At 43.4% G+C, this 22,084-nt stretch overlaps 1 protein-coding gene across 7 annotated transcripts in view; it reads left to right on the top strand.

Annotated features, from left to right (window-relative positions):
• The window catches only part of ALPK1 (alpha kinase 1), a 205,727-nt gene that overhangs the window by 69,235 nt on the left and 114,408 nt on the right, over positions 1-22,084 (top strand). For 3 of the 7 annotated variants that reach the window (XM_068281338.1, XM_068281329.1, XM_068281311.1), the window contains exon 4: positions 5,552-5,596. The exons of 2 other annotated variants lie outside the window; for them this stretch is intronic. The gene's annotated coding sequence lies outside the window, so the exon portion shown is untranslated. The remainder of the gene's footprint in view (positions 1-5,551; positions 5,597-22,084) is intronic. 2 more of the 7 variants (XM_068281319.1, XM_068281353.1) reach the window with 1 other exon arrangement.

The raw sequence follows: 22,084 nt of genomic DNA, 5'->3' as shown, positions 1-22,084 counted from the left end.
TTACCTGCGGTGTATGAGCAGGCAACAGATCTCGTTTCGATCAGATTTAATCAGAAGGGGTTCTGCCTCTTGGTTCGAGCTGCCCAAACATTGTCTGATGTATGGGCTCCTATAGAGTTTACTTTCAAGGTATCAGGATTCTACAGTTCCAATTTTAGTAATCTGGCCTAATGATTTAAATTGTAATTATTTGCCTTGGTGTAAGTGCAGTTACAGTCTAGGCCCAGGGGCGTAACAATAGACCCTGCCAGCGATGCAGCCGCAGGGGAACCCAGAAGCCACAGGGGGATACGTTTCTTTTCTCTGTCCTGAGAGACAACTAAGGGCACAAAGAGAAAAAAACAGTGCCTATTCAGTGTTCAGCAGGGTCTTGTGTACAGCGCTGTTCTACCCCCAGCCTTTCTACCCCTCTCCTGTGTACTGTAGTGATGCTTGAAGAGTCTGGGCACGAAGAGAAAAAGCTTTTATTCTCTGCACAATTGTTCTAATGACTGCATCTGCTCAGCCACTGAATCATACAAAGTTTTGTAGACAAAGATTTGTAGACCGTCACTATTCAGTGTGCAGCAGCCTCTTGTATACAGTGCTTGCCCCCAACCTCTCTACCCCTCCCCAAGTGCTCTGTACTGCAGTGATGCTGGAGGAGTCTGCAGAGCCAGTTCTGCTCCATCAGAGATGGACAGAGTGAGTAATAAGCTGAGGCTGGGAGCACACTTGTCTTTTGGTTTTCTGTATGCGTTTTCTGTACACCATGGGCTTGATTCACTAAACCGTGATGACTCAAATATCACACCTTATCAAAGATATTAAAGTGAACAAACCTTATCAGAGTAGCATAGAGAACACTACGAACCCGCAGGGGCTCAGAGCAGGACGAGTGCCATTGGCAATAAGCAGGCATACATTTGTAGCCCTCGCTATGCTACCCTGATAAGGCGTGTTAACTTTGATATGGTGTGATATTTGAGTTATCACGGTTTAGTGAATCAAGCCCCATGTGTGGCTGTATGTGTGAAAACATGCACGTTTTATCACAGAAGCTAATGTAATTGATAGAGAAAATGTGTACAGTGCTTCACTGCTGTCAGTTTTTATCTGCATGGGGAAAACACATTCAAGTGTGCACTAGCCAACTAAATAATATTGTTCTCAGTTTACCTGTGCAGAAAGGGGGGGCATCCAAAGTTTCGCAGTGATTTCTAGTTACGCCCCTAATAATTTAATTATTCAAATTTCTTTTTTTTTTTTTACAATATTAATTTATAAATTATTTAGTCAGTGTTTGTCCATTGTAAATTATTTCCTCACCATAATTTACATACTTTGGTTTATCACAAATGGCGACATCTTTGGTCCTGCCAGGTGACCTTTGTGGAATGTTAGTTAACTGATAGCTCTATGCACAAAGGAAGATACTGCTTGCTTGGCAGTTGGAAATAGCTGTTATTTCCCACAATGCAATAAAATTTATACAGTCAGCAAACTGTCAGGGCCATGACATCACACTGTGGGAGGAGTTTCACCCCAATATCAGCCATACAGATATTTATGATGATCTATTTGAGAAAATGTAAGTTTCAGTAACCCTTAACAACACAATAACGTGAAGAGCCCTCTTATACAACCTTACTGCAGTCCTGTTAACTTGGTGGTACAAACTTTTTTTAGACCCAAACCAGGACTGTATAAAATAGGCTGGGTTTTGTTAACATGGTTATGATGCCTAGCCAACACACATATCGTGCTGATATTCTTAGCTAAATCCAGAGGTGTCCTCTGAAGGAACCGTGTTTTATGCATAGCTAATGTGGTGCAGGTTATGAATAGAGATATGGTTTTGTGAGATAATTGTTCAGTACTTCTAAAAGGTGGCTACAAGTCCAAGCAAAGAGCACATCCTAGTGATATCTGTCCTACTGTCAGGCTCAGGAGACAGGGAGACTGTTGTATTCATTTAAAAATAGGTTACTTTGTGGTGGAAGCCATCATTTTCATGAGAGGCCTCTTGCAACTGACCATTGTGACACAGCCCATACTGTATTATGGTGCTTGTATCCATTGTTGGTGTAAGGGATTCCTATTAATAAGGGCACTTATTAAGGAGGAGTTCTGTCTTCTAGTTATTTGTGTTTTCAAGAAGAATTCAGAATTTGGTTATCTTATACCTCACTATCATCACACAGTTGAACAATTGTTTTTAAATTACTGATTGGTTGATTGTAGTCATGTGAAAAATGTCCTAGTTTTGCTTCTTGAATAGGCTTATCATGAACACCCAATCAGAGAATTAGAACTTGGACATAAAAATGAACCACCATTAGTATAGGGGTCCGAAGACGAAGATTTCGCTTTACACTTACTCTGGCATTCATGTTTATGTTGGTTGTGTCATTGCTGGCTTAGGTTAATGGGTGCAGTTAAAGAGGAATTATTTTGATTTGCCATTTGCCAGCTTCATCCACATAGCTTTGGGGCTTCTAGTTGAGAGGCAACTTACAGGTATAATACACTAATACAATACAATAGCTTGCAAAAGTATCCGGCCCCCTGGAAGTTTTCCACATTTTGTCATATTACTGCCACAAATATGAATCAATTTTATTAGAATTCCACGTGAAAGACCAACACAAAGTGGTGTACATGTGAGAAGTGGAATGAAAACATTTTTTACAAATAACTAACTGCAAAGTGGGGTGTGCATAAAATATTCAGCCCCCTTTGGTCTGAGTGCAGTCAGTTGCCCATAGACATTGCCTGATGAGTGCTAATGACTAAATAGAGTGCACCTGTGTGTAATCTAATGTCAGTACAAATACAGCTGCTCTGTGACGGCCTCAGAGGTTGTCTAAGAGAATATTGGGAGCAACAACACCATGAAGTCCAAAGAACACACCAGGTCAGGGATAAAGTTATTGAGAAATTTAAAGCAGGCTTAGGCTACAAAAAGATTTCCAAAGCCTTGAACATCCCACGGAACACTGGAAACCGGCAAGGGGGCCGAATACTTTTGCAAACCACTGTATGTAAAGCACTTTTATGCCATAGGACTCGGATCAATACATAGTAGCAGAGTGGACTGTGTTACAGAGGAAATAGTCAAGTGTTCATAAATGCAAGACCAAACAGATGGCTTTTGAGTTTGGACTTAAATATTTCCAGGGATGGAACTGTCCTGAATGAGTGTGGCAAGGCATTCCAAAGTGTAGGGTCAGCATGACAGAAGGCTCTGTCTTGGAAGGTTTTGAGGTGGACTCTCAGTAGATGTGTCCTACTCTGGCTGGCTGTCGGGCTGTTTCACATTAGCCAACACGTGCATGAACCCGATTTCGTGCACGCGTTGAGTGACATCGGGAAGTTGCGGTGCAACGGTGATTAGCGGTGGTAGTGGAAATTCACCCAAGGGGAAACGCAGCGGCTGGACTTTACAAAGCTCCCAGATGCGTTACAACGTAACGCTCTGGAACGCTTTGTCTAATGTGAAAGTTAACATGAAAGTCACATAGACTTTCATGTTACCTTTCTTAACACAATCTAGGAGCAATCCGTCAAAACGCACAGATCAGATCCTAGTGTGAAAGTGCCCATTGTTTATATATGATGTGATAGCCTTCACAGTTAGTCGAAATGCCGCAGAACAAGGTTGTCCTTGATACTGGTTCTAGGACTTCCCTCATATATATATATGAGGATATGAGGAACTGGAAATTATGTTTATCTTTAATGTTTAATTCCTGTCTACTGAGTATACTGGAGATCTGAAACAGGGTCAGAAGGATATAGAGTATAATAAGATAATGAGAAGGTTGGCTGCAAGTCAATGAGCACAGTTTTGCTTTAAGAAATGATCATTATTATTAGGATTTATCTGGAGTTCCCCTATAGAGCATATTAACAATAGTGAGTGCCGTGATGATAATAAATTAGGAAGAGCTTTGAGCCAGCATTTTTACTTTGACCAACACCTGCATTTTCGGTCAAGGATTAGTAGCCCACAAAATGAGGTGCAAAGCCTTTGAGCAGACAAACTTCAGATAGTGAAATGGGGCCTTGCTTAAACTCCTACACCTGCCTCATTTGCAAAATCAATATTTGTGTGTCCACATTCTTCCTGCTGAGTAGCTTCAGACGCCGCTAGTAATATTGTGAAAGTCATAAGAGCTACATATTCACTCGTATGCAAATCTGATAAGACTCCAAAATGAGAAGTGTCATGTTGTCAGAAAGTTTTAGAAAGCCCTGGTCATGTCACGTGTCTTTTCTTCCCTGTTCTCTCATAAAGATTTCCAAAGAGCTACGAATCCTAGAGGGCAAATAAAGACACCAAGAGAAATCCCCAGGCTGAGAAGGATTCGCCTGGAAGCGTGGGTTCTCATTATTTTCCCAAAATTTGGCATAGGCTTAGGTCAGTCAGCATAAGCAGTGTCTGTGTTTGCCTACCATCTTTCACAAGGCTGTGTCTGTAAAGGCATAGAGCTTCCGATGCATATTCATGAAGGAGAAGCCCTTCCAGGCTCTATTAACATTGACAAAGACCTAGCTGTTTTCAGGCCGCCATCTGACTTGTATTGAGTGTAGAGGTGGATGATCAGATTAGTGCAGCCTTCTAGATTATTTTTTAAAACGTGAGGCCTCGCCTGCCTAAGGGCTGGTTCAGACGGACGTTTGCAGAGCGTTTACAGCCAGCGTTCAGGGCTTGGTGTTAAACACTCCCATTCAAGTGAATGGGAGCGTTTGTACCAAGCTTTCAAGCGCGTTTACACAAACGCGGCGTTTGGGTCCCGATTTTCTCTGGCGTTCAAGGAGCCCCTGAAAGCTACATGTAGCTTCCAGGGGAGGTTAACCGCGACCGCTAATGTCCCCCTAGGGGAAGAAAAAACGCGACCGCATCCAAACGCACACGAACGCTGCTGAACGCGACGCCAGCAAACGCAACGCCTCCAAACGTCCGTCTGAACCAGCCCTAATGCTGGATACACACGTTGAGATTTCCCGTTCGATTCCCGGGATCGAACGGATCGAATCGATTATTTCCAACATGCTCGATTCGGATTTCGATCGTTTCTGCCGTCGATTTGGCATACTTAACATGCAAATCGACGGCAGAAACGATCGAAATCCGAATCGAGCATGTTGGAAATAATCGATTCGATCCGTTCGATCCCGGGAATCGAACGGGAAATCTCAACGTGTGTATCCAGCATAACAGTTGTCATTTGTGACAAGTCTGTCATTAGCTGATGGGTTCTTTTTAACTTTTATAGATGAGATAACTTCCTTAACTTCCATTTTATTTGACAACAGGCTGCTGTGTCCAAAGAGGAAGTGCCTGAGCAGTGCATGGATTAAGGCTTTGTCACTTCAAAGGCATCTTTGATCTAAGAGATATGTGTTTTTCTAAAGTCACTAGGTTAGTTTTTGCTCTATTTGGTGTTTAATGGGTGTTTTGCGTGTCCAGAAATGTTCTGATTATTAATATGAGGCTATTTACTATTAGAATGTGTGTTACAGTTTAAATTAAGTAAAATAAACCTTGATTATATTATCTTGTTAGCAGGTGGAAAAGGCGACAGGTGTGTCACAGTTTTGCCTGCAATGAGTAAGTGTGAAATACATCTAAAACAAATGAAATGAGACTGACAAGCATATCTAATATTAAGTTGTCCTCAACAATAGATCCCAGACATGATTATAGGAAATGTTTTTGTTTTTTGAACCAGTGTTCAAAACTGGTCGAATCCAGTAGTATTATTTACTACTATTCATGACTGAGAAGTAAAATTTAATCTGGACTCCAACAATTTAAACTTAAAAAAATAAATAAATTCACTGGGGTAGTGAAAGTATTTCCCTGCCCATTGTCTGCCCTATTTTCCTGCCCAGGGGTATGGCTGATGTTGTGGTGAAACCCTTCCCACACTATGATGTCATGACCATGGTCCTGACAGTTTGCTGTCTGAGAACTACGTTGTATTTCGGGTAATAGCGGATTTTTCCAACTGCCAAGCAAGCTATATCTCCCTCTGTACATAGAACTTTTCATAACAAATATTTTGTACAGATCACCTGGCAGAACTAAAGATGTCAACACCAGTGATAAATTTCAAAATGTAAATCAGGGAGAGGAAAGATTTTACAATGGGCAAACACTGACTAAATAATCTATAACTGAATATTGTAGAATATAAACAATTTTATTAATGACGGGATTTTTTGGACTATAAAGGTCTGTACACATGCCGGACTGGAGGCAACGACGGGTCCGTCGTTACCTCCCGCTGGGTGGGCGTGCCAACGACAGTCCGGCCTGTGTACGCACTGTCGGCGGACTGATACGACTGCTTCAGAGCGATCCGCCGGGCGGATCGCTCTGAAACAGCCGTATCAGTCCGCCGACAGTGCGTACACACGCCGGACTGTCGTTGGCACGCCCACCCAGGGGGAGGTAACGACGGGCCCGTCGTTGCCTCCAGTCCGGCGTGTGTATGGACCTTAAGAATCACTTTTTCTCCCCCAAAAGTGGGAAGGAAATGTCACTGCGTCTTAAAGGCCAAATGCAGGGAGTTCCTCACTTGTGAACGCGTGCCAATCCAAACCTCCAACTCGCCACAATGTCGGGGACTCCCTGTACTGTGCCAATGCAGAGGAGGACACATTGAGACAAACAGAGGACACAAGGGGACGCAAAGGGGCATAGAGAAGGAGGACACAAGGGGGGCATAGAGGAGGGCACAAAGAGGACCTAGGCGGACACATGGGGTACAGGAGGACACAAGGGGGACAGAGGAGGACATAGGGAGACACAAGAGGTACAAGGGGGCATGAGGTACAAAGGGGGCATAATCCACAAGATGCCCCTTCACCATAAATGCACCAGGTTTAGTATATACAGTGGGATGCGAAAGTTTGGGCAACCTTGTTAATCGTCATGATTGTCCTATATAAATCAGTTAAATATATCATATAGGAGACACACACAGTGATATTTGAAAAGTGAAATGAAGTTTATTGGATTTACAGAAAGTGTGCAATAATTGTTTAAACACAATTAGGCAAGTGCATAAATTTAGGCACCATATAAATGAAATGAAATCAATATTTAGTAGATCCTCCTTTTGCACAAATTACAGCCTCTAAATCAAGGGTCCCCAAACTTTTTTGGTCGAGGGCCAGGTCAACATACTTCAGACTGCTGGGGGGCCGGAGTGTACAGAAAATGATGTAGAAAAACATAACATTGAGCCTACAATATTGTAGACAACGCATATTAACATGGGAAGCCCTCATGTCTCCCTTTTAACCAGAGCAAATATTATGCCCTCCAACACAGCAAGTGCAGATATCATGACCCTAACATAGCAAGTCACCCAATGGCCTGCAAATACATGCAGCACAATATCACCCATACACACACACGATCTCTATAGAAACATATGCATTACAGCCCTCCATTTCCCCTTCACAAAGTAACCATAGCATTCCTGCACAGCACTGACCAAAATATGTCATTATGCTTGTTACAAGTCATCCCCTCCACGCGGTACCCACTTTTCCCAGCAGCCTGAAATACAACCCCCCACACCTAAAGCAATCAGTGTTCAAAATGCATAGTTTCAAAAGTACCACCCAAAAAAAAAATTTTTTTTTAAAGAACTACCCCTTTTCCCTAGTTTTCGCATGAACTTCAAATTATCCACCTCTACACATGCACACACACTGCCTTTAGATTACATTACCTTTAGCCCCAACCTCCCCTTCACCCCCACACTGGCCATGCCCAGAAGAGAACTCCCAGCAGCAGCCATTCATTCACACAGTGCCCAAAGAAGTCTATGTACACTAGACAGTGAAGCATACCCAGGTGACAACCTGCAGTCCAATTTGACAGCAGTGTCACCTGATGTGGAATTTGATTGGAAGCCTGTGAATGACTGCTTTCTGGCTTCCATGTGGAAGGGTGGTGCCAGCACTGCTATTTTAAATATTTAAAGATGCAGCTGGCCACATCTATAAGTAATACATTTTGTGTGTAGGGGGCCGGAAAAAAAGCCTCAGGGGGCCACATTCGGCCCACGGGCCTTAGTTTTAGGATCACAGCTCTAAACACTTCCTGTAGATTCCAATGAGAGTCTGAATTGATGGCTTTCGAGCATGGACAGCTCTCTGTAACTCAAACCACAAATTTTCAATCATATTCAGGTCTGGGGACTGAGATGACCATTCCAGAACATTGTTCTTGTTCCTCTGCATGAATGCCTTAGTGGATTTTGAGCAGTGTTTAGGGTCGTTGTCTTGTTGAAAGATCCAGCCTCGGTGCAGTTTCAGCTTTGTCACTGATTCCTGGACATTGGTCTCCAGAATATGTTGAGTGGGATCCATGGGTCCCTCAACTTTGACAAGGTTCCTTAGTCCCTGCACTGGCCACACAGCCCCACAGCATGATGGAACCACCACCGTGTTTTACTGTAGGTAGCAGGTGTTTTTCTTGGAATGCTGTGCTCTTTTTCCTCCATGCAAAACACCCCTTGTTATGCCCAAATAACTCAATTTTAGTTTCATCAGTTCACAGCAGCTTCTTCCAAAATGAAGCTGGCTTGTCCAAATGTGCTTAGCATACCTCAAGCGGCTCTGTTTGTGCTGTGGGCGGAGAAAAGGCTTCTGCATCACTCTTCCATACAGCATCTCCTTGTGTAAAGTGCACCGAATGGTTGAATGATGCACAGTGACTTCATCTGCAGCAAGATGATGATGTCTTTGGTGGTGGTCTATGGGTTGACTCTGATGGTTCTCGCCATTCATCGCTTCTGTTTCTCCGAGATTTTTCTTGGTCTGCCACTTTGAGCCTTAACTTGAACTAAGCCTGTGGTCTTCCAGTTCCTCAATATGTTCCTAACTGTGGAAACAGACAACTGAAATCTCTGAGACAGCTTTCTGTATCCTTCCCCTAAACCATGATGGTGAACAATCTTTGTCTTCAGGTCATTTGAGAGTTGTTTTGAGACCCCTATGTTGCTACTCGATCAGAGAAAATTAAAAGAGGAGGTAAACTTACCACTGACACCCTTAAATACTCTTTCTCATAATTGGATTCACCTGCGTATGTAGGTCAAGGGTCACTGAGCTTACCAAGCCAATTTGAGTTCCAATAATTAGTTCTAAAGGTTTTGGAATCAATAAAATGACAACAGTGCCCACATTTATGAACCTGCCTAATTTTATTTAAACAATTATTGCAAACTTTCTGTAAATCCAATAAATTTCATTTCACTTCTCAAATATCACTGTGTGCGTCTCCTATATGATATATTTAACTGACATTTTTTATCGTAACAACCAATGATTTATACAGGAAAATCATGACAATTAACGAGATTGCCCAAATTTCGCATCCCACTGTATATATATATTTTCCCCTGGTTTTTGTCCTCTAAACCTAGGTGCGCCTTATGGTCAGGAGCGTCTTATAGTCTGAAAAAATTGTATGTTATTTTCACTACAGCACCTCTTTAATACAAGTTGAAAAAAAGTCCACCATCCTTGTATTGAATATTAAGCAATGCACCAGTGGATGCAAATTTTGAAGGTTTTCTGAACTGGAAATTATTTGAAAGAAAATAACACAAATAATATTACTTGCCTACATTTTTCTTTAAAACTGCTTAGGTTACACAAGACCATAGTGTGGTATGCTGAAAAGTTAGCTGTATAGCGAGAAACTATATTTTACACAACAGGACTGGTTTGCATCATAACCTTTGCAAATCAGACCCAGTGTGTTAAAAAAAATTGTCATGCAACTCTGTTCCCCAAAATGTTGCAACACTATTTAAAATAAATATAGAATGTAATGGTTTGCAAGTCATGTAAACCCTATTTTTTATTTTAAAAATAGTATAACGACACTATATCAAATGTTGAAACTGATATTTGTTGAATGAAAAACATGCTTATTCTGCATTTCACGCCAGAAACATATTTCAAAAAAGTTGATAAAAGCCAGTAGAAGACTAAAAAATTTTTGCATTGCTGCAAAAAAAAGAAGAAAAAGAAAGAAAAGTCAAAGAGCTTCTCTCAACTATATAGGTTAACTGGCAAAGGGTCAATAACATGACAGGGTATAAAAAGAGCTCCCCCGAGAAGCTGCATTTCTGTGGAACAGGGTACACTGCACTAGCAATTGGTCCAATAGTTTTAAAACAGTGGATGTAAGCTTGGAATATGTTATCTCTATTGAATATTATGTTTAGTTGTTGCTGTGACATTAGCAGACAATAGGGGTTTTTTAACCACTTGAGGACCTAGGGCTTTCTACCCCTTAAGGACCGGCCACTTTTTTTCCATTCAGACCACTGCAGCTTTCACGGTTTATTGCTCGCTCATACAACCTACCACCTAAATGAATTTTGGCTCCTTTTCTTGTCACTAATAAAGCTTTCTTTTAGTGCTATTTGATTGCTCCTGCGATTTTTACTTTTTATTATATTCAGCAAAAAAGACATGAATTTTGGCAAAAAAATGATTTTTTTAACTTTCTGTGCTGACAGTTTTCAAATAAAGTAAAATTTCTGTATACATGCAGCGCGAAAAATGTGGACAAACATGTTTTTGATAAAAAAAACCCCATTCAGTGTATATTTATTGGTTTGGGTAAAAGTTATAGCGTTTACAAACTATGGTGCAAAAAGTGAATTTTCCCATTTTCAAGCATCTCTGACTTTTCTGACCCTCTGTCATGTTTCATGAGGGGCTAGAATTCCAGGATAGTATAAATACCCCCCAAATGACCCCATTTTGGAAAGAAGACATCCCAAAGTATTCACTGAGAGGCATAGTGAGTTCATAGAAGATATTATTTTTTGTCACAAGTAAGCGGAAAATGACACTTTGTGAAAAAAAAAAAAAAAAAAAAAAAAGTTTCCATTTCTTCTAACTTGCGACAAAAAAAAATGAAATCTGCCACGGACTCACCATGCTCCTCTCTGAATACCTTGAAGTGTCTACTTTCCAAAATGGGGTCATTTGTGGGGTGTGTTTACTGTCCTGACATTTTGGGGGGTGCTAAATTGTAAGCACCCCTGTAAAGCCTGAAGGTGCTCATTGGACTTTGGACCCCTTAGCGCAGTTAGGGTGCAAAAAAGTGCCACACATGTGGTATTGCCGTACTCAGGAGAAGTAGTATAATGTGTTTTGGGGTGTATTTTTACACATACCCATGCTGGGTGGGAGAAATATCTCTGTAAATGACAATTTGTTAATTTTTTTTACACACAATTGTCCATTTACAGAGATCTTTCTCCCACTCAGCATGGGTATGTGTAAAAATACACCACAAAACACATTATACTACTTCTCCTGAGTACGGCGATACCACATGTGTGGCACTTTTTTGCACCCTAACTGCGCTAAAGGGCCCAAAGTCCAATGAGTACCTTTAGAATTTCACAGGTCATTTTGAGAAATTTCGTTTCAAGACTACTCCTCACGGTTTAGGGCCCCTAAAATGCCAGGGCAGTATAGGAACCCCACAAATGACCCCATTTTAGAAAGAAGACACCCCAAGGTATTCCGTTAGGAGTATAGTGAGTTCATAGAAGATTTTATTTTTTTGTCAAAAGTTAGCGGAAATTGATTTTAATTGTGTTTTTTCACAAAGTGTCATTTTCCGCTAACTTTTGACAAAAAATAAAATCTTCTATGAACTCACCATACTCCTAACGGAATACCTTGGGGTGTCTTCTTTCTAAAATGGGGTCATTAGTGGGGTTCCTATACTGCCCTGGCATTTTAGGGGCCCTAAACCGTGAGGAGTAGTCTTGAAACGAAATTTCTCAAAATGACCTGTGAAATTCTAAAGGTACTCATTGGACTTTGGGCCCTTTAGCGCAGTTAGGGTGCAAAAAAGTGCCACACATGTGGTATCGCCGTACTCGGGAGAAGTAGTACAATGTGTTTTGGGGTGTATTTTTACACATACCCATGCTGGGTGGGAGAAATACCTCTGTAAATGGACAATTGTGTGTAAAAAAATCAAAAGATTGTCATTTACAGAGGTATTTCTCCCACCCAGCATGGGTATGTGTAAAAATACACCCCAAAACACATTATACTACTTCTCCCGAGTACGGCGATACCACATGTGTGGCACTTTTTTGCACCCTAACTGCACTAAGGGGCCCAAAGTCCAATGAGTACCTTTAGGATTTCACAGGTCATTTTTGTTTCAAGACTACTCCTCACGGTTTAGGGCCCCTAAAATGCCAGGGCAGTATAGGAACCCCACTAATGACCCCATTTTAGAAAGAAGACACCCCAAGGTATTCCGTTAGGAGTATGGTGAGTTCATAGAAGTTTTTATTTTTTTGTCACAAGTTAGCGGAAATTGATTTTAATAGTTTTTTTTCACAAAGTGTCATTTTCCGCTAACTTGTGACAAAAAATAAAATCTTCTATGAACTCACCATACTCCGTACGGAATACCTTTGGGTGTCTTCTTTCTAGAATGGGGTCATTTGTGGGGTTCCTATACTGCCCTGGCATTTTAGGGGCCCTAAACCGTGAGGAGTAGTCTTGAAACCAAATGTCGCAAAATGACCTGTGAAATCCTAAAGGTACTCATTGGACTTTGGGCCCCTTAGCGTACTTAGGGTGTAAAAAAGTGTCACACATGTGGTACCGCCGTACTCAGGAGAAGTAGTATAATGCGTTTTGGGGTGTATTTTTACACATACCCATGCTAAGTGGGAGAAATATCTCTGTAAATGACAATTGTTTGATTTTTTTACACACAATTGTCCATTTACATAGAAATTTCTCCCATCCAGCATGGGTATGTGTAAAAATACACCCCAAAACACATTATACTACTTTTCCTGAGTACAGCGGTACCACATGTGTGACAATTTTTTGCAGCCTAGGTGCGCTAAGGGGCCCAACGTCCTATTCACAGGTCATTTTGAAGCATTTGTTTTCTAGACTACTCCTCGCGGTTTAGGGCCCCTAAAATGCCAGGGCAGTATAGGAACCCCACAAGTGACCCCATTTTAGAAAGAAGACACCCCAAGGTATTCCGTTAGGTGTATGGCGAGTTCATAGAAGATTTTATTTTTTGTCACAAGTTAGTGAAAAATGACACTTTGTGAAAAAAAACCAATAAAAATTAATTTCCGCTAACTTTTGACAAAAAATAAAATCTTCTATGAACTCGTCATACACCTAACAGAATACCTTGGGGTGTCTTTTTTTCTAAAATGGGGTCACTTGTGGGGTTCCTATACCGCCCTGGCATTTTACAGGCCCAAAACCGTGAGTAGTCTGGAAACCAAATGTCTCAAAATGACTGTTCAGGGGTATAAGCATCTGCAAATTTTGATGACAGGTGGTCTATGAGGGGGCGAATTTTGTGGAACCGGTCATAAGCAGGGTGGCTTTTTAGATGACAGGTTGTATTGGGCCTGATCTGATGGATAGGAGTGCTAGGGGGGTGACAGGAGGTGATTGATGGGTGTCTCAGGGGGTGGTTAGAGGGGAAAATAGATGCAATCAATGCACTGGGGAGGTGATCGGAAGGGGGTCTGAGGGGGATCTGAGGGATTGGCCGAGTGATCAGGAGCCCACACGGGGCAAATTGGGGCCTGATCTGATGGGTAGGTGTGCTAGGGGGTGACAGGAGGTGATTGATGGGTGTCTCAAGGTGTGATTAGAGGGGGGAATAGATGCAAGCAATGCACTGGCGAGGTGATCAGGGCTGGGGTCTGAGGGCATTCTGAGGGTGTGGGCGGGTGATTGAGTGCCCTAGGGGCAGATAGGGGTCTAATCTGATAGGTAGCAGTGACAGGGGGTGATTGATGGGTAATTAGTGGGTGTTTAGGGTAGAGAATAGATGGAAACACTGCGCTTGGGTGGTGATCTGATGTCGGATCTGCGGGCGATCTATTGGTGTGGGTGGGTGATCAGTTTGCCCGCAAGGGGCAGGTTAGGGGCTGATTGATGGGTGGCAGTGACAGCGGGTGATTGATGGGTGGAAGTGACAGGGGGTGATTGATGGGTGGCAGTGACAGGGGGTGATTGATGGGTGATTGATAGGTGATTGACAGGTAATCAGTGGGTTATTACAGGGGAGAACAGATGTAAATATTGCACTGGCGAATTGATAAGGGGGGGTCTGAGGGCAATCTGAGCGTGTAGGCGGGCGATTGGGTGCCCGCAAGGGGCAGATTAGGGTCTGATCTGATGGGTAACAGTGACAGGTGGTGATAGGGGGTGATTGATGGGTAATTAGTGGGTGTTTAGAGGAGAGAATAGATGTAAACGCTGCGCTTGGGTGGTGATCTGATGTCGGATCTGCGGGCGATCTATTGGTGTGGGTGGGTGATCAGATTGCCCGCAAGGGGCAGGTTAGGGGCTGATTGTTGGGTGGCAGTGACGGGGTGATTGATGGGTGATAGGTGATTGGCAGGTGATTGACAGGTGATCAGTGGGTTATTACAGGGAAGGACAGATGTAATTAATGCACTGGCGAATTGATAAGGGGGGGGGGGGGGTCTGAGGGCAATCTGAGCGTGTGGGCGGGTGATTGGGTGCCCGCAAGGGGCAGATTAGGGTCTGATCTGATAGGTAACAGTGACAGGTGGTGATAGGGGGTGATTGATGGGTGATTGATGGGTAATTAGTGGGTGTTTAGAGAAGATAACAGATGTAAACAATACATTTGGGAGGTAATCTGACGGCGGGTTTGCGGGCGATCTAATGGTGTGGGTGGGTGATCAGATTGCCCGCAAGGGGCAGGTTAGGGGCTGATTGATGGGTGGCAGTGACAGGGGGTGACAGGGGGTGATTGATGGGTGATAGGTGATTGGCAGGTGATTGACAGGTGATCAGTGGGTTATTACAGGGAAGAACAGATGTAATTAATGCACTGGTGAATTGATAAGGGGGGGTCAGAGGGCAATCTGAGCGTGTGGGCGGGTGATTGGGTGCCCGCAAGGGGCAGATTAGGGTCTGATCTGATAGGTAAAAGTGACAGGTGGTGATAGGGGGTGATTGATGGGTGATTGATGGGTAATTAGTGTGTGTTTAGAGGAGAGAATAGATGTAAACAATGGATTTGGGAGGTGATCTGATGTCGGATCTGCGGGCGATCTATTGGTGTGGGGGGGTGATCAGATTGCCCGCAAGGGGCAGGTTAGGGGCTGGCTGATGGGTGGCAGTGACAGGGGGTGATTGATGGGTGATTGACGGGTGATTGACAGGTGATTGACAGGTGATTGACAGGTGATTGACAGGTGATCAGGGGGATAGATGCATACAGTAAACAGGGGGGGTGGTCTGGGGGGGGGGGTCTGGGGAGAATCTGAGGGGTGGGGGGTGATCAGGAGGGGGCAGGGAGCAGGGTGGGGGATAAAAAAAAAATAGCGTTGACAGATAGTGACAGGGAGTGATTGATGGGTGATTAGGGGGGTGATTGGGTGCAAACAGGGGTCTGGGGGGTGGGCAGGGGGGGGTCTGATGGGTGCTGTGGGCGATCTGGGGCAGGGGGGGGGGGGAAAATCAGTGTGCTTGGTGCAGACTAGGGTGGCTGCAGCCTGCCCTGGTGGTCCCTCGGACACTGGGACCACCAGGGCAGGAGGCAGCCTGTATAATACACTTTGTAAACATTACAAAGTGTATTATACACTTTGTATGCGGCGATCGCGGGGTTAACATCCCGCCGGCGCTTCCGTATGGCCGGCGGGATGTTGCGGCGGGTGAGCGGCGCCAGGCGGAGGCGGAGGATCGCGTCACTGATGACGCGATCGCTCCGCCCATGCCCCTACAAGGACCGCCGCCAATTGTCAATACGGCGGTCCTTGCGGGGTGCACTTCCCGGCCGCCAATTGTACATACGGCGGTCGGGAAGTGGTTAATTAAGCTGCGCGGCTGAAGCAGAGCAGCTTAATGTGAGGAGTGTGAGTTGTGTGCATGCTACACGTGGTAGTGCAGTGTAGTGTGTGCTGGCAACTTACTGGCGTTCCTTCCAAGTCACGGACGCTCCACTCATCCCACCCTGAGTCCCGTCGGGTTCAGTGGCTTCATAGGATGAGATCCCTGCATTTTGATTGGCCCAATAGACTGCCTGGCTATCCTACTGATCCTCTGCCTCTAATACCTTTAGCCATAGACCCTGAACACACATGCAGCAGATCAGATGTTTCTGAAATTACTGTCATATCTGAGTAATTAAAATGTGGAATGCATTGCCACAGGAAGTAGTTATGGCAAATTCTATACTTGCATTTAAAGGGGGCTTAGATGCTTTCCTTGCATTGAAAGACATCATTGCATTGAAAGACATGGCTACAATTACTAGGTAATGCCTAATGATGTTGATCCAGGGATTTTATCTGATTGCCATCTGGAGTCGGGAAGGATTTTTTTTCCCTTTTGGGGCTAATTGGACCATGTAATTGTAATTGGACCTTGTAAGGGTTTTTTTCGCCTTCCTCTGGATCAACAGGGATATGTGAGGGAGTAGGCTGGTGTTGGTGTTGTACTTTGTTCTCTGGTTGAACTCGATGGACGTATGTCTTTTTTCAACCCAAATAACTATGCAACTATGTAACTATGTAACATGCTTGTTTCTGGTGTTATTCAAACAATACATCAGCCAAATAGATCAGCAGGGCTGCCAGGCAATTGGTATTGTTTAATAGGAAATACATATGGCAGCCTCCATATTCTTCTCATTTCAGTTGTCATTTAAAGCGCATAAGCGGGGCTCAGACCAAATTGAGTGTTCCCAAGCTCACTGCGGCTCTCTTAAAGGGGCACTATGGTGAAAAAATTTAAAATTTAAAATATGTGCAAACATAAACAAATAAGAAGTACGTTTTTTTCCAGAGTAAAATGAGCCATAAATTACTTTTCTCCTATGTCACTCACAGTAGGTAGTAGAAATCTGACAGAAGCGACAGGTTTTGGACTAGTCCATCTCTTCATAGGGGATTCTCAGCAAGGCTTTTATTCTTTATAAAGATATTCCCTAAAAAGGATTTAAACAATGATGTTGGCCAGCTTCCCTGCTCGCTGCACGCTTTTTTGGTAGTTGGACAGAGCAACTGCCATTCACTAAGTGCTTTTGAAAATAAATAAATCCCTTAGAATCCCCTATGAAGAGATGAACTAGTCCAAAACCTGCCGCTTCTGTCAGATTTCTACTACCTACTGTAAGTGACAGCAACATAGGAGAAAAGTAATTTATGGCTCATTTTACTCTGGAAAAAATGTACTTCTTATTTGTATACGTTTGCACATATTTTACATTTTACAATTTTTCGCCATAGTGCCCCTTTAAGCTGCTTCAGACCTTGTTTCGGATGTGTATAAACAATCTTTAGGTATTTACACAGTGCATTACCCATTGTCATTTGAAATGATTCAGAAATGTTAGTTCTAATTACTGTGAGCTGTGCTTAAAATGCACATATGCAAACTTGCAATTTCCTGAATTATATTTCCTGCAGTCTTTTAAATTTACATATTGAAATACTTTGGTTTACTATTTCTCTTTTTTCCAAGTATGTTTTACTTAAAAAAAGCACTTAACTTGTTTAGATGAATGGGACATGAATGAAGGACATACAACACAACTGATGCAGTCTGTAAGCTTTCAAGTCATGCTGTCTGTTTCCTATGTACTTTCTACAAGAAGTCAGTAAAGCCAAAAAATAATATTAACCAAACCTACAAAGTGTCATTATCATTCTAACAAGTTCTCAGCTTAAGGTAACTGGCAGCTCTATGACTAAATACAAGCGTTCCTAGCTGTTCAGTAGCCTGCTTGCTTATTCTTTTACTCTTTTAATTGGCTGGGACCACCACAATTCAGAGGACACAGATGTCACTGATAGTGTGCCTAGGGAACACATTCAGGCCCATCTGTTGCCGTCTAAAAAACTCTTCATATATCCACAAGGCCTCCATTTAATTCTTGTCAGAAAGTAATGTAAATCCCGTTTACCCTCAGAAGTCGCTACAGAGATTTATGCCAATGAGCCCCCTGCAATTTGCACACACTGTAGCTGTATAGGAAGAAAAAGCCTTCCTTTTCATGTCTGTGCATATTGACAAGAGAAGCCTGCCTTAAGAGAGTCTTATTTGATTGAGCGCTCTCATTATTTTAATGCAGCTTGTGCTGCTCCTTCTCTATGAAAAGGAAAGTAAATTGTAAAACAAAATATGGGGGCAGGGATGGACAAGCAAGTCACATGACACAGTCCAGCGTCCCTACACATTTATAACGGCCTTCGTTGAAGGGTCTCTAGAGGCAGACTAGAGCCACACATTCTCCATTAGAGTTGCACATATGCTAATAGTTGTCATCTACCTAAACACTGATTGCTGAATATGTCCCAAATCCCTTTACACATTACTAGTATGTGCACATCATCTATAATGGACCGTAATGAATATGTAAGCTATAATATTTGCATTCTGTGAAGGACGATAAGGCAAAGCTCTACATAAAATGAACCTTAAGTGAAAATAAACTGATAAGATTAACAATTGTACTCCTAAAAGTGACCTCCTACTCCTAAAAATGCCCTTTCTTCTAGATATCCCACGGTTTTATTTTATGTTTAAAAAATAAAAAAAAAATAGATTTATTGTTTTGTCTTTGCTCAAAGACATTGGGCCATATTCTATTGCTGAACTCGCCAGCGCTAAGCACTGGCGAGTTCTTAACTTAGGCGATGGGGGCATCGCCTACTCTAATTAAACTTTAGACCCCCCAGGCGGAAAAGAACTCGCTTGGGCGATATATTTGCCCAGCGAGTTCTTACCACGGAATCCAATTATCCTTATCATGTCTCCGGATCGCTTCCCGGCAGACATGAGCGTTAGCTTAGACCTGCAAAAAGCAGGTCTATACTAGCTAACGCACGTTGTCGCCGCAGCATCTGGGGGTCTCCTTTAATAAGGAGACCCCCAGAGCTCCCTGTCGGGTTGCCGCACAGTTTAGAAGTCCCCGCGCAGCTCTGCAAAGGCTCCCCTGTCATATGTACCGCCGCCGATCACCCGCCGCCTCTTGCCGCAAAATCCGTCGTGTAATTACAGTGTATCTAACACTGTAATTACTGTCCGCATAGAAGGAACCCGGGCAAAGCATCTTTGAATCTGCAGCCGGGGCTCCCCATTGGTCCGCTGTCTGGCAGGTAAATCTGCCAGAAAATTGTATGGTGTGTACCTAGCATTAGGAAGAGTTTCTGAATTGTGTGAAGTGCTGTGAAAATGTCTGTGCGCTGTTTTTATGCTTAACAATTATATTAATAATATTGGGATGCAGTATTTCACAGTGAAATGTCCTATCCTATCCAGTAACAAAAATTCCCTTTGAATGATGCAATGTGCATGTTCTTTTGCCGCTGCCTTAATGAGTGATGAGTCAGGGAATTCCCCACTCTGTACTTAGTCACTCTGCATCACTGCATCATGTGATATCTAGTGACACATCTGAAGTTGGAAAGTTTACACGTTTTTGTAAGCTCATAGCTCTGGACAGTGTGAGAGTGCATAGTTCTACTTTCACTGCATTTATTTTTGAAACAGTACCAGAACTACAAATTCAGCCTCCACCCTATTATTATATAGTATTTATATAGCGCTGACATCTTCTGCAGCACTGTACAGAGTATATTATCTTGTCACTTAAGAGGGGCTCACAATAGTCATATGCTAGGTACACACAATACAATTTTCAGGCAGATTTACCTGCCAGATCGATTTTTTCCAGAATGTCCGATCTGAATTTCGATCGATTTTCTGATCATTTTTCCGATAGATTTCCATTCACTTCTATGGAAATTGATTGGAAAATCGATCAGAATTCAGATTGAACATGTTGTAAAATATCGATCTGGTGGATAAATCTGTCTATGAAAGGGAGGAAATGACCTGAGAGGAAGGCTGAGGTTCTCTTTCACTTTTTCATAACTACTGGTTAGTAGGTGACCTAAGCACTAGCAGAAGTTTGCCATAATTGTTAGCTCTCAACAGGGGACAAAAGGAAACCTAAAATTCACTTCCACACAGTGATTACCCTAAATGATAATTATTCAAATGTGGAGTTGTTTATACTTCAACCATGGAGCAGTTATTAAAAAGGAGCTGTAATTAAAATGATGCAAATAATACAAATTCCCTAATTTTTACAATATTACTTAAAGGGATACTTAAGTCAAAAATAAAAAAATGATTTTTACTCACCTGGGGCATCCCTCAGCCACCTGAAGCTGTCCGGTGCCCTCGCAGCCTGGCTCCGATCCTCCTGTCCCCGCCGGCGGCTACTTCCGGGTTCGCGACAGTCGCCGACAGGCTGGGAATGCGAGTGATTCTCCGCGTTCCCAGCCGCTATATCACCCTGTATGCTGCTATAGCGTATGTTATACGCTACAGCAGCATACAGGGTGATATAGCGGCTGGGAACGCGGAGAATCACTCACGTTCCCAGCCTGTCGGCGGCTGTCACCGAACCCGGAAGTAGCCGCCGGCTGGGACAGGAGGATCGGAGCCAGGCTGCGAGGGCACCATACAGCTTCAGGGGGCTGAGGGATGCCCCAGGTGAGTAAAAATCATTTTTTATTTTTGACTTAAGTATCCCTTTAAAGCCAATGGTTACTAATTTAAAAATAAAAAAGTCAGATACTCACCTAAGAAGAGGGAAGGCTCGGTCCTAATGAGCCTTCCCTCTCCTCTCCCGGTGCCCTCGGTGCTGCGCTGGCTCCCGCGTTCGTGTCCGCCGCCGCAGGGACTTCGGAGGTCTTCGGGAGCACTCGGGCTTCCGAAGACGGGCCGCTCCATACTACGTACGCGCGAGTGCGTCATAGAGGGCGCTCGCGCATGAGTAGTATGGAGCGGCCCGCCTTCGGGAGCCTGAGTGCTCCCGAAGGATTCCGAAAGCTCCCTTCGGCTGCGGAAGTGGCAGTATTTGACCGAACTGGTCGAATACTGCTATGGGGGATCCTGCGCGGGACCGGGCACCGGGAGAGGAGAGGGAAGGCTCATTAGGACCAAGCCTTCCCTCTCCTTAGGTGAGTATCTGACTTAGATTTCTGCCTCAATGTTAAAGTATAGGAAAGTGGAAAACCGCTCTGAAAAACGCTAGATCAGAGCCGTTTTTCCAGGCATTTTTAGTACAGAAGCTGTTCAGTAACAGCTTTACTTTAACAATATTTGTAATCTGCTACACAAAAATGCTCCAGAAAATGCTAGGTATGTTTAGAAATTGTCTCTAAACATGCCTAGAATTGCTCTGAAATCTGCTTCAAAAACCTGAAAAGTGATATAAACCTCTTACTAATTTTTCTCAACAGTAAGGCTAATTTCACACCAGGACGTTGCGTTAGAGGGGGCGTTAAGGTCGCATAACGTCCCCCTAACTCCTGGTGGTGCTGGATCTGGACGTCAGAGTGAGCCGCGTTGTGCAGCTCACTCTGGCGTCAGTGATGCCGTGATGCGCACTCTTGTGCGCATGCGGCATCACGTGGTCCCGCCGGCCAATCGCCGCACAGAGCGGCTGCTCCAGAAAGTAAACACTGCACGTCATAACGTGCAGTGCATATTAATTAGCCATGTGCCTGGCCGCTCTCCGCTCCTCCCCAACATTACTGAGCATGTGCAAGCAGTCTAACGTGGCTCAGCCGCGTCTAAAGTACTGCATGCAGTACGTTGCCTTGTGACGCAGCGTTACAATGTAACGCAACGTCCGCACTGTGAACAGCCCCATTGATTTTTCATTACTGTGCGGTGGGCTGCGTTACAGGCTGCTCTAACGTGCGCCTGTAACGTCCCACTGTGAAACCAGCCTAACTAAAACATGCTGACAGTTTCTAATTCTTCTCCATTATATTAGAAACACGCACACACAAAAACCAAACAAATTATTTTTGGAGTTCAGCTTTAACTGATTGATAAGTTTTATTTTGGGTACAGACACCATTTCTGGCATAGAAGAATTACCTGATCTCAAGGTATACATTTATACATTTAGTTATGTAATCTATGTAATGTACAAAAAGGTGAGTTGTTGAGCTTTAAGATGATAGAATATACT

Source organism: Hyperolius riggenbachi, chromosome 1 (genome assembly GCF_040937935.1).
Source record: "Hyperolius riggenbachi isolate aHypRig1 chromosome 1, aHypRig1.pri, whole genome shotgun sequence".
NCBI classification, from domain to species: domain Eukaryota; kingdom Metazoa; phylum Chordata; class Amphibia; order Anura; family Hyperoliidae; genus Hyperolius; species Hyperolius riggenbachi.
Note: the sequence above shows the minus strand (reverse complement) of the source record. Positions and strands in the feature narration are given on the sequence as shown.